We start from the raw sequence: 12,727 nt of genomic DNA on the forward strand, positions 1-12,727 counted from the left end.
TCACCTTTTAACTGCAGTGGTTCAAGAAATAAGCAACAGCAGACACAAGTCTTCCACAGAGCAAAGACTCTCTCCAAAGTGAGCCTTGAAAATAATCCCCAGATTAAGCCCCTAAACCGGGCTGTTCCCTTTGTTGTTGCAAGCTTTTTGAAAGTGGCATTTCTTTAATGTGTTACAAACTGAAACATTTTCAAAGAAATATGAATTTTGTTGTGTGTTTGACAGGGTCTTGACCGGCCTTTTAGGGAATATTTTCATGGCAAGCAATTCTCTCAAGCTTCTTGTTCTTAGAAACTAATTTAACTAGTATTGTGGAATGTTCCCATTTTAGAGGAGGTGTAAAGCACATGTAAGGTGGTTCATTAGCTAAGGGAGACTTTGCAGTCTGACAACACTGACTGTAACTTTAGTAGGATGCACACAGAAAAATTCTTCCTTGGATATTTCTAGGGAAAAAAAATTGAGGTCTTTTAAAGTTCAGGATTATTTTTTAACTATTGTGTATGTTACTAATTCTGTATTCTGTAGAGGTAGGAAGGCATTCTCTTAAGTATCAGAGCAAACATGAGGGTGACTCATCTTCAGGTTTGGATTCCATGTGTGGGGTTGTGTTTTGGATGGAGCTCTCTGGAATAGCAACACTCCATCAAAAACACAGTGGCACACCTGTACTCCAAATGGTGGAATAAGGCAAAACACATGACATCAAAACGCTGGCAATCTTATTAAAAAGAAAAGAGAGGGGAAAAAAATCTTGAGCTATGGCAAAGATAAAGACAATAGCAAGTCACTAACATGCCTGAAGAATAGGGAGTGTTATGTGTGCTGCTGCCGACATGATTTATCTCTCACTGAACCTCTGCTCCTGAGCCCTGTTTGCTTTGTCTGATGTTGACATGGACACCACATACACAGTGTGTGAAAAGGTGCTAAGATGAATGTTCTTTCCTAAAAATAAATTATCATCGTAGGTTACGCAATGAGAAATGACTGTTGCTTGCATTTCCGAAGGCTCTAACACATCACAAAGAAGGTAACAAAATGGCTTTTTCTGGAATTTTCAGTGGTAACTGATGGTAGAGATTAAATGGATTTTGCTATTTTAAAGAAGGATGTTATAAATTAATATCCAATATTTAAAGAGGAAAATTCATTGTATTGCTTTTCATTTGAAACTCACAAATATGTTTCCAGTCTAAGGAATTCCTACTCAGACCTCAAAAAGGACAGCATTGTGTTAACTTGGTTGAGCTTTCACACAGTTTATTTTCTATTTATATGATTTAAAACAGTTGTAATAGGAATTATTATGTTTTCATAGTTATCTCTGTGTCCTTAATTGGTTACAAGAAATTGTTCTTTTTTTTTTTTTTTGCATGAAAGGATGCAAAATCAGGCAAGTGTAAAAGGAGAATTTTGATAAATAAAATGGTTCTATCTATCTATCTATCAAAAGATGCATTTTTAGTAACATAGTTTGAGCTTTTGTTCATTGAGACTTGCCTTCCTTTCCTTGTGGCCATCTGCACAGATTCACATTGATTTTCCTTGCTATATAGATTGCCCACTGGATGATATATTATCATTTTTCACAGGATGTTTTTATATGGAATGGCAATGTGTTTTCGTATTATGTAGTTGCCTTCATTCCATGTGCCCTGTGTTATACCCCAAGACAGCAACTTAGGAGTTCCAGTGCTGTTTCTGACTGTGGTCTAAAACACAGGCAATGAAATTAACACCACAGTTTGAAAACCTTGTTTTCTAATAACTATGTGCATATTAGATAGTCTCATGCCGCAGACCAAGATTTGGCATTAAGTGCTTACTTTTCCTCTATGGAAATGTCACAAGAAATTTTTATTAAAAATGCTCACTGCTTTTTCTGTTGGACACTCAGTAAATACACTCAGAACATCTAATTTGGAAGTTTGGTGCCATTGAAAAACATGTGGCTGGCAATTGAGAAGCAGGGGAAAATCATGTGGATTAAAGGAAATAAATTAAGAGCTGAGTTTTATAAATCTTGAGGGCTCATTGCACCTGGAATCATTTTCATGGTTGTGTGTACAATTGGGCTTTCTCCTTTTTAAAGTATCCTGGCTGCAGCATGAAAATCACCGTTTTGCATAAAATACTATACAAATCTTTTATTTGGTGACTAATTTTTTTTCTTGTTAAGTACCAGGACATCTTTTGGTAGAGATTGCCAAATTCTTTTATTATACATCTTTGATTCTGGTCTGATTCTCTCTGTTTGTGTTTTCGTTAGTTTACTGAATAGACATAACTCAAACTTTGCTTTGTATTCTCAGAAAATTTGTGGAATTAATATATACTGAATTTGGTACAAACAATCTAAACAGTTTAAAAAGTTTTAGGACATTTGAAAAATGGTTTTGTGGACAGCATGCATTCTTATTTTGTCTCTATTACAATAGAAAAAAATCAATTTTTCCCTTTGTACTATGTTTAAGAAGAAAATGAAAGAGTAGTCAGATTTCCATATTTGAACTCCAAATTTATCACAACATGTTGCTAAATATTTTATAAGCATTATCCAGTAATATGAACATTTACTGGGCATTTAATGTACCAAACTGGCTGAAGCCTTTTACGTATATTAACTCACTGAATTTTCAAAAGGACCCTATTAGGAAAGAGTCTTGTTATTCCCATTTTACAGATGAGGAAACTAAAGCTGAAAGAATGTATAGCTCTTAACCATTATACTAGATTGCTTCCCTATACTACTCTATTATCTTACTCAATATTTGTAATATCCTCTAAGTTAGGCATAGTTATCCCCTTTTTACAAATGAATATATTGGAGACTCAGAGATTCAGTAAACTGCCTGAAGTCATGCAGCTGGGATGTGGTAGAGCATGAATTCAATCCATCACTAAGTGATGCCAAAGCTCATGTTTTCCCTATCACAAGTATGCTTTTGCTAGAAGGCTAAGTCAACGCCTTTAGACAGCGTGTCCTACACGCTGGGCAGGTCTGGGATCATGACCAGAAGGCAGTGTGGCAAGGGCACTGCAGTCTGCTCTGAACTGTAGCTTGTACACATGGTTCAAATTGGCCTCCTTACCCATGCTGCAAGGTCAGTCTCAGAATGAATTGAGAACTTTGGAGTGGTTGGCTTCCCAGAGTGGACATGCGCCTTCAGACAGACTCTTTGTGGAAATCCCGCTGGGACTTCCACATAGCACACATATTTGTAATGCCTTCTCCTGCCTCAGGCTACAAGGGTGCTCTGTAGTTAGAACCTAGTTCATTTTAGAATCCCATCTGGTCTTTGGTGGAGCACACTGGAGAAAGTGAACTATAGATTAACCTCCAAGACAGAAAATATTTTCATGGTTCCCATTTCCATAAGGTCACCAAAGTGTATGAGAATAGAATGCTTCACAGGAAGTAAAAATCCATACTCTCAGAAATATTCTTTCCTCTAGTTCTAACTTTATCTCTTCAGATCGAACTACATAAGAAGCTACAAGTAAAGTTCAGTGCAGTAAACATAACTCGTTCTTGTGGCAGTAAGTTAAAGATAAAAGGCAACATATTTCAGGCTCTTCATGTTTCAGTCTTATAGAAATAAAATTTTATTCATCATCCACACAGATGTAATATTTTTATATTATAAAACTTCTTACCAATTTGAAGAGTGATAATGATCAAACAGAGTGAAATATATCCTTAGAGCCACTCTTCATATTGTTTTGTGAATACACATAAATACGCTGTCAAAATATAGCTTCCCCAAGTTTGCAGTATTTTCCAAATTTGTGGACACCATAAAGTTTGCAGGTCCAATTTTCTTTCGTAGGAGGAATTATCTCATTTATTGAGTGCCTAGCCTTTCCTTTCATAGAAGGTAAAGTTACTGTAACTTTATCTACAATTTGAATCCAACAAATGTTCATAAATGAAGTAATAGGAATCTGGCTTCTTGGTGATAGAGAGCCAGGAGCCTGCCATGGCCAGCTCTAAAATCTTAACCTTGTATTAACAGAGATATTCACTTCCTTTGTGTTTTAACCAGTTTTCTTGTCACTTTGACCAAAAAATCTGACAACAATGAGAGGAGGAAAGTTTATTTTGGCTCATGGTTTCAGAGATCTCAGTCCCAGATGACTATCTCCATAACTCTGGGCCCACTGTAAGGCATAACATCATGGCAGAAGGGCATAATGGAAGAAAGCAGCTCAGGACATGGCAACAGGAAGCAGGGAAGTAGAGCTCCACTCACCAGGGACAAAATGTAAACCCCAAAGGCAAGCATCAGTGACCAGTCCCCTGCTGCCACACCCTACCTGCCTACAGTTAACATATAGTTAATCCATATTAGTGGATTATTCCAGTGATTAGGTTTAGGATCTCATAACTCAATCATTTCTCTTCTGAAAATTCTTGCATTGTCTCATACATAAGCTTTTGGGAGTCACCTAACGTCTCATCCATAGCACTTTGCATGTAGAAAAGTTAAAATAACAAAATTCTGGGAATAATACATAAAATAAATATGTAGAATACATGGGATCCTTTAGATATTTCTTAACATATGAAACATATTAAAAGATATGAAGCATAACAAAATATATTCAATGACATTTCTAGAGAAAATATTTCAATGGTTCACACATCATTCATAAATAGTTACTGATATGGGTTGGATGTGGTATGTTTTCCAGTGTGGTGAGGTTAAGAGGTGGTGATACCTTTGAGGGGTGGGGCCTAGTGGGAGGACATTAGGTCATTGTAGATACTGCCTCCAGAAGGGATTAAGGTAGTTTTGCTGGATCCTGGTTAGTTCTTGAGAGAAAATTGTTATAAAGGAACAGAAGACTGACCCTTCCCAGTCCTTGGCTTCCTGTCTCACCATCTGATCTCTTGCATGTGTTCCCACGATAATGCCATTTACCACGAGGGTCTCTCAAAGCCAGAGCCATGCTGGGCTGTTTGAAATTTCAACCTCCAAAACTGTTAACTAAATGTATCTCTATCCTGGATAAGTTACCCAGCCTCAAATATTATGTTTTAACAATGGAAAACAGACTAAAATAGGTACTGAGGTTCACAAAGCAAATTCTGTAAGTAATTCTCCATGGAGACAAGAAAATGTTGATTGTGTTTCTAAGGGCACAGATAAAAACACACCAAGGTAGAATTAAAGACTGATTTGTCAGAATTCCACCTTCCTGAAAAAAATTCTACAAAACCCCTCAAATTTCATAATTTAGATAGTCTACAACTTGTATCCATATAAATGAACATCCACTAAGGAACAGCTACCCTGAAGCCTATTAGCCAAGAATTCTCTTTTCTCTTTGTGACAATCAGTTGGCATTTCCTTCCTTGGGGGCCCTTTCTTCCATCTTACTTGGAACTATTTGTACCACTTCTCCTGATTTTCCAGTTTTTACCTCCCTAGTGTGGGTGTCCTGTAGTCACTGGAACAGCTTTGACATTGATTGTGAGAAAGGAGAAAGAAAGATTAAAGAAAGATCTATTGCTCTGTCCTATGTACCATCTTTCTTCAACCATGGTGGCTTCCTAAGATTCAGTAAGTGGGGCCATCAGTCACATTCCCAGCTTGTGAGTTCCCTTATCATTGTCTCAGTTCTTTTCCTGGTTGCTTCTATGGTGCCCTACTGCCATAAAATGTTCAAAATGATATAGCTTTTTTCTCTAGATTATAGGTAAATCTTGCTTTGAACTTTTCCTAAGCATGGTCCTTGGCACAAGTCATTCCCTTTGTTCTCATAGTTATCTGTTTAATGTGCATTCTTTCTCTCCCTCTCTCTTTTGCTTCTTCCAAATCTCTTATCAAATGATCAGATCACATCAGTCGGTTTTCTCACTCCATCACTCTGAATTCCCCTTACTTCATTTTTCTTCACAGTACTTAGATCACTTAGTGAGGTCAAGTGCTCTATTAACATTCTGTTCAATGTCTAGGATAGTGACTAGAACATGTGATAAACACTCAAAAGTATTTATTAAATGCCTTGAATAAATAAACATCATCTAACACTGTTTTGCAGTTTACAAAGTACTTTTGTATTTATTTAATCCACGCCTAACATTTACATTTATCAGTGAGAAATCTGATCATCCAATTTTTTAAAAAAGAAAAGCACAAAAAATTTAAGGCCCTGTGCTTCAGTTTTAAGAAGTAGGCAATTAGAGAAAGGGTCACTGCCTGAAACAGGTCAAATGGTATTTTACCATTGGAAATCCTTGGTAGGGTTTCTGTATCCCAGGGACTGGTTCCAACATTACAGCAAAACATTTGATGTTAAAAGGCATACAGTAATTTTATTTCAGGAAAATCATCAATCCAATTCACAAAAGACATATATAAGAATAATAATTCCAATTTATTAGTTTATTATGAGAAACAAGAGCTTGTTTAGAGAGCAGCCATTTCTGTCACCACTCATTACTTTCTTTCCCAACAGACACATTTTTTATGGGAAACAAAATTATAATTACAAAGTTGCTTTGTAAGCATGAGAACAAAGGATAAAGTGAGAATTGAATAATTTCAATAGTTGTGTCATCAACAGCTATAATAACCAATAGTAATAATAATCATAATAACAGCCACTATTATTGAACTTTTACTACATGCCAGGCATTGTGCTAATTTTCATGGATTTATGTTCATGTATTTTAAAACTGTTTTACAGATGAGGCTATAAAAGATCAGAAAGGTTAAATGACATATAACCCCTGTCTCACACTGTCTTACCCTAGGGTGGTGCCTTTGCCACAAGAGGGTGTATTTAGAGGACAGAACAGTTCTCCCTGAACGATGCCATAGCCATTCTGCCAGTAGTAATTTTTCTGTTTTTCTTTTCCGTGCCTCCATTGAATATCATCACCTCTTTTTGACTTATTCTTGCTTTGGTTATGTCAAAAACCATAATGAGGTATTGAAGTCTGTCTGAGAACCATTCTGCCACTTGAAGTGAGACATCTGAATTCTGATACCAGAGTTAGGTCCTACTTTGGATTCCTCTTTGGGAGTTTAGCTTCTAGAAGATAATACTTGTTCCTCATTCCTCGGATCTTCAGTTATATCATGTCTTGTGCATCTCAGTCTTGAGAATACTTCAGAAAATTCTCTGGCTTCACAGTAGAAGCATCTTGGAAACTTAAAAGAATATTATTTTGAGGCCTAACAATAGACAATTGTTAAAATAAATATATATATATATATATATATATATATATATATATACACATATATCACTTGTTAAAAAGACAAGTGTTAAAAAATATGTTCTTGGATGATTTAAAAAGAAAAGTTGCTTACCTGAAATATGTCATATCCTTCAAAATCCAGATATAATGGGGGATGTTCTCTGGACTTTTTAGCTCAGCATTTGGAAGAAATGGTATGCTTACAATAGGCCATTAAATTGCCTTTATTCATGAGATCAAATTCTTCTTTAATTTTAATATAATTAAAACTCTTAATATAGAGTATTTCAGTGTCTTTGAGTCAATTATTATGTCTATTGGGCTTTTCAATATATAAGACAAATCTGGCCCGTTTTTCTGGGATATCAATTTTACTCAAGTATTTAGGAAAAGAATATCATTTTTGTTAAGATAAGTTTAATTGTATTATAGATTTAATTAAAAAATTGCATGAATTTTAGAGATTAATTACTAAGATTTGAGAGAAATTTCTTGTTGCAGTAACTTCAATTATGGTATGAATTCTTTCATCTTAACTGAGGCAGATAATAATTTACATTATTCTGTGCAGACAATATAGTAATAAAGCAAAGGCAAGAAGTGTAGGCTATCAGGGGAAAAAAAGGAAAATGGGCATGAATTAGTGAAAAATTGGGGACCTCATGTATGTATTCATTTAGCAAGCAAATTATTCAACAGACATATGCATCAGAGCTGTCCTGAATCTGGAGATCGATTCTCAAAAGCTTGCAAGTTAGTTGGAAGAACCATGGTATAGGTATAATTACAGCAAGTGTGATCAGTGCTGGGAAAGAAGTATATATAGAGTGCAAATGCAGTGCAGAGTGCCAACCCTGATAACTTTAAACAAGTTAAGAGTAGGGATGAAAAACTGACAGAGATGATACCATATATTTGTATAGAACTTTTTTTTATTTCAAAGCATTTTCACATAAATTATTTGGTGGTCCCCAAGCACTTTGAGGTAGAACAGATTATCTTAATAAATGAGGGAGAGATTTGTCAGGGTCACTTTTTCAGTCCATGCCCTGGTCTTCTGTGTCCAAACCCATTACATGTCCATGATATCATCTTCCATTCATGCCATTCAAATATGATGCCACTGATGCTAATTAGGAAATAGGAAAATTTTAATGTTGTTTTATTTTCCTTTTTAAAAAATATAAGTGTGAAGTGATTTTGGATAGAAACAAAATCTTTCACTTTTTAACATTTCTATAACACCTGCATGATGCTACTTGACTGATTGATTTTGCCAGTATTAAAGGCTGATGAATAAAACGTCTGCCAATCACTGTTTTCTTGGTCTGAGGAAGATAACTTTTCTTCCTTTTGAAGTCCTCAAACAATCCTTTTCATATTTAAAGATTAAAGCCTGTCTCATTGGTTTCCTTTAAAAATATGTTTTCCAACTTGCGCTGTGTGTTATTATAACAAATAAAAACATTAGTAAAAGCTCTGAGTAAGCTTTTTCCTTTAGATAAGTGCTGTGCTACTAGAACATATGACATCATATTTGGCTCCAATGTTTGGAAGTGAAACAGTATAAAAGATGACAAGTTCTAGTAGCCACGTCATAACAGGAGATGAATTTGAAACAAGACTGACAAAATAAGGTTTGAGGAAACTGACTATTTTTTAAATGGTACATTTATCATGACAGTTTTGGGGTTAATCTCTGGCACCAGCACAAGGATGAAATGAGGTAATATTTGCACATGTTTGTGGATAAGATAACTAAAGGGGGGAAAGCCCATTTCCAGGCTAATGTGCAACTGAGATTATGTACTTGATGGCTGGAAACTGCTGTGTGATTAGGATAATACAGGGTCCAAATAATGCTGCTGGTGAAGTGCTGAGCAGGCACATTGAATCTGAAGGACTCTGAATAGGGCATGAAAAGAGGAGGAGGGGAAAGGAGTAGGCTAGGGCCCGCCAAGAGAAGGATCTGGAAAGTCAGAAATGGGAGGTAAACTACCAGCTCCCTCATAGAAATAACATGATAAGGATTAGTAATTAAAACTTCACTGAAAAGTGAAATCTGATGATGAAACTAGCTTAATGCTGTTCATGTATACATTAGGATATGAGAGGGGAGACTGTAACACTGACTTCCATTGCTTACAAACCAGATGTTATTACCATCAGAGAAATGTTCAGTGGTCTCTGGTGGACCCACTTTGTTTTGTCCTACAGCTTTGAGGAAGGGGAAAGAAAGCATTGTGCAGGATGTGTTGACTGAAGTGCACCATTAATTTTGTGTCTCCTATGTAAAAAGCACTTTTAAAGTGTGCCAAGGCATTTTAAGTGTTTCAACAACATGCTTTTGTGACAATAGAGAAGCAAGGGTACATTTTCATGATATCAATAAAAATATCACAGTAATTTACAGGGTTGAACTGAACTCTAAATTGGATCACAATGAAACTCTTTCAGAGTTAGGAGCAACTTTTGGTCCATGGAGATCAGAATAAACATGATCTCTGATTGTCTCTATGATCTGAAGTCCCAGTTGCCAGGGGGCTTGAGTTTAATGGAGCGCCCCATCTTTGGAACTCTCTTTTCCTCACCCAGCAGATCCCAGATTTACAAGCTTTGAGGTCTTCATAGGAAATAAAAAAGAAAGGCACATTTGTTTCTTTCTTAACTGGTGTAGGTTTCCAGATGGTATTAGAACTATTATTGGCTGAGAAGAAACACTTGTTTGTGTCTCAGTCTTGTACTTGGTTCTGCAGACTTGGCAAATGGCTCACTTTGAATATCTAAACAAATAAACAAAGCATTTCCAGGATTTGCTGACACTAAATATCTTATTCTTTTCAAATTTCCCCAGGAGCAAACACTAAAAGCCAACTCTAGTTTCTGTTCAGTTCAGAATTTGTTCAGAGCATTATACTGTAAGAATCCCATATGGATTGTCCTAATTATGGTGTCTGTGGATATAAGATTCCTTGGTTGTTTACTAGTGAGTTAGTTGCACATGGTAACAAGATAGGTACTTGTTAATTTAACTTCCTCAGTGACGTGCCTGAAGGGGCACTTTTACATCAATGTCACATTAACTTTTGACTATTCAAAGCATGAGAGTAGGCTAGTATGCAAAGATGATTAGGATGAATTTTCTGACCTAAAAGTATCTATGAAATCAATAGTACACATCAATAGCCCATATACTGCATTTCAAATCTTTTACTTTAAGAGAAATAGTGAAGGAGGGAGTGATAGAAAGAGAGAAAGTGGTAGAAAGAGACAAATGGGTTTTGCCATCCAGATGTGTGTCAGTTCAAATTCTGGCCTCTTCTACTTCCTGACCTAGAGCGCGTCCTTTAACTCTTGGTTTCCATATAGGAATAGTGGGGAAATTGCAGTTACTTTACAGGGATATTACAAACACTAAATAGAATTCTGTATAAAAAGTGTCCAGCATATGCCTAATATATAAAAGGAGTTAAATAAATATTTTTTGAAAAGCAATTAAGGATTCATATATGAGGGGATATATGGATCCCACTGCAAGTAAGTAGCCTTTAGGGAGAGTATTGAAGGACACACAGAATTTCATACTGGTGACTTGCAGAGCACTGTAGAGGAAGACAGAATAGCAAAGGGATAAGGAAGGAAGTATATTTGGGGAATAACATGCAGTTCAATTTGACTTAAGATAATACAAGGAAAAAAGCTTTGTGTAGGAATGGGCTAGAGATAAAGGTTCTGTAGCATCTCCAAATGCAATGTGAGGAATTATAATATTTTGTGAGGCAAAAACTATAAGTAGTCACAACATGTTATCCCCAAAGAAAATTGATCTTATATATTCACTGGATGACAGTCAGGGTAAGCAGAGGTCAGGAAACTGGTTTGGACAATTTTAGAATGACTCAGAAAAGAAGAAATGAATGTCATACAGCTGTGGCAGAGGAAAGGATAAGACTCCCTCAGTCCCAGACTCTGAGAATATAACCAGTCCCTGAAAAGAATGTGTCTAATATAAGAATGCATACTGAGTAAATAAGGAAGACAGACAAAGAGGAATGGCCAAAAAAGAGTAACAACCATAGGAGAGGAAAAGATAAGTAAAAATGGGGAAGGAAGTGAAGAGAAAAAATGAGAGGGATGTTTTGGAACAGCTTGAGCTCATTCACAAGCAGGGATGTGGAATTGTAGCCATTAAAAATTAGATTAACACTTCCCTTCTTTTTTCTTTCACCCTGAAGCCCTCACCCCATGCACTGCCCTTCATAAATAATACTTGATGAAGATGGTGATGATGTGTCCTCTTCATGTTAATCCAGGCAGTTCTCAGTTATGAATGGATTTGGTTCCAAAAATCTGTTGTAAGTCAGTTGTTTGGCTATTGGAATGTATTTTTCCTTTGAGACAATGTAACACTCAGTGGTTAAATTCTCAAACTACTTCACAAAAGGCTATTTAATCCACAATGTGTCAGAATTACAGTGCTAATGTACTGCAGAATAGTAATTCCTTATAGGCATATTATAGACTTCTTCATGGTTTACAAAGTGCTTTTGCATACGTTTTTGAAAAATGGAACATCTCTGCATAATATTTTTTCCACGGAAAAAATGTGTTCCAAGTTTTAAATGCAGAGGCCAGTTACACATCCTCCACCCACTCTGGTTTCAGTGAAAAGACTTGGCTTCCCTCAAGGAGAGACTCCCACATTGCCCTTCCCAGAAACGGTCATTGCAAGGAACATCCTAAGGTGGGAGCAGGGAGACAGATAAGTATGGGTCAGGGCAGGAGACACCATGGTGAGAGCTGGACCATCACTGACTTCACAGTCCCAAGAGGGGATTTCAATCTAGATTCGGCCACTTACCAGCTGGTAGACTTATGTGAGTGTTCAGTCTCTCCTCCTGCTGAAAGAGGGTCACAATACCTGCCAGACGGGTTTCTGTAGTGTTTGAGATGAGATGTATGAGGGAGCACATAGCACAGTATACACATAGTGGATGCTCAAAGTTTTCACTGATGGGGCAGGGCAAGGGTTCAGGGAGTGGGAAGAGCTTCTGGTGGAGATATCTCCTGAGTGATTAACCAGTTTCCAGAGAAGGAGTCATAAAGGTTCCAGAAGCTGATTCTCCTTGATGACAGTGGCAGCGTCAGCATCTGTTTCCACATCAATGTTGTGAAGACAACAATCAGAAAATGGTACCAGGGCTGGGTTTTATTGGCACTGTCACATAGACCCCACATCTCAGTTGCTCAATACTGTGAAAGTCTAGCACTTGCTCACACTCACGTGAAGTTCCATGGCAGCTTTCCTCCATGATGTTTCAGTGATGTGTTTTTTTTTTCCATCTGTGGCTCTGCCTAACTTCAAGACTTGGCCTGAAGCTGGTGGAAGAGGAAAGAAAAAGTGTTATTGTTGTATTGTGTATGGGAGGCTTTTCTGGGTCAGAACTGGAAGGGGCTCCTGTCCCTTCTAATTATAGATCAATGGCTAGCATCATGTGATCACATCAAACT

The 12,727-nt window shown here is 36.8% G+C and overlaps 1 long non-coding RNA gene across 1 annotated transcript in view; it reads right to left on the reverse strand.

Moving 5' to 3' along the window:
- Positions 1-7,269: 7,269 nt before the first annotated feature.
- Positions 7,270-12,727, reverse strand: part of LOC125617293 — a 64,110-nt gene continuing 58,652 nt past the window's right edge. The window contains exon 5 of the long non-coding RNA XR_007348280.1: positions 7,270-12,595. This is a non-coding gene — a long non-coding RNA (uncharacterized LOC125617293). The remainder of the gene's footprint in view (positions 12,596-12,727) is intronic.

Source organism: Marmota marmota, unplaced genomic scaffold, assembly GCF_001458135.2.
Source record: "Marmota marmota marmota unplaced genomic scaffold, marMar, whole genome shotgun sequence".
In the NCBI taxonomy this organism is placed as follows: domain Eukaryota; kingdom Metazoa; phylum Chordata; class Mammalia; order Rodentia; family Sciuridae; genus Marmota; species Marmota marmota.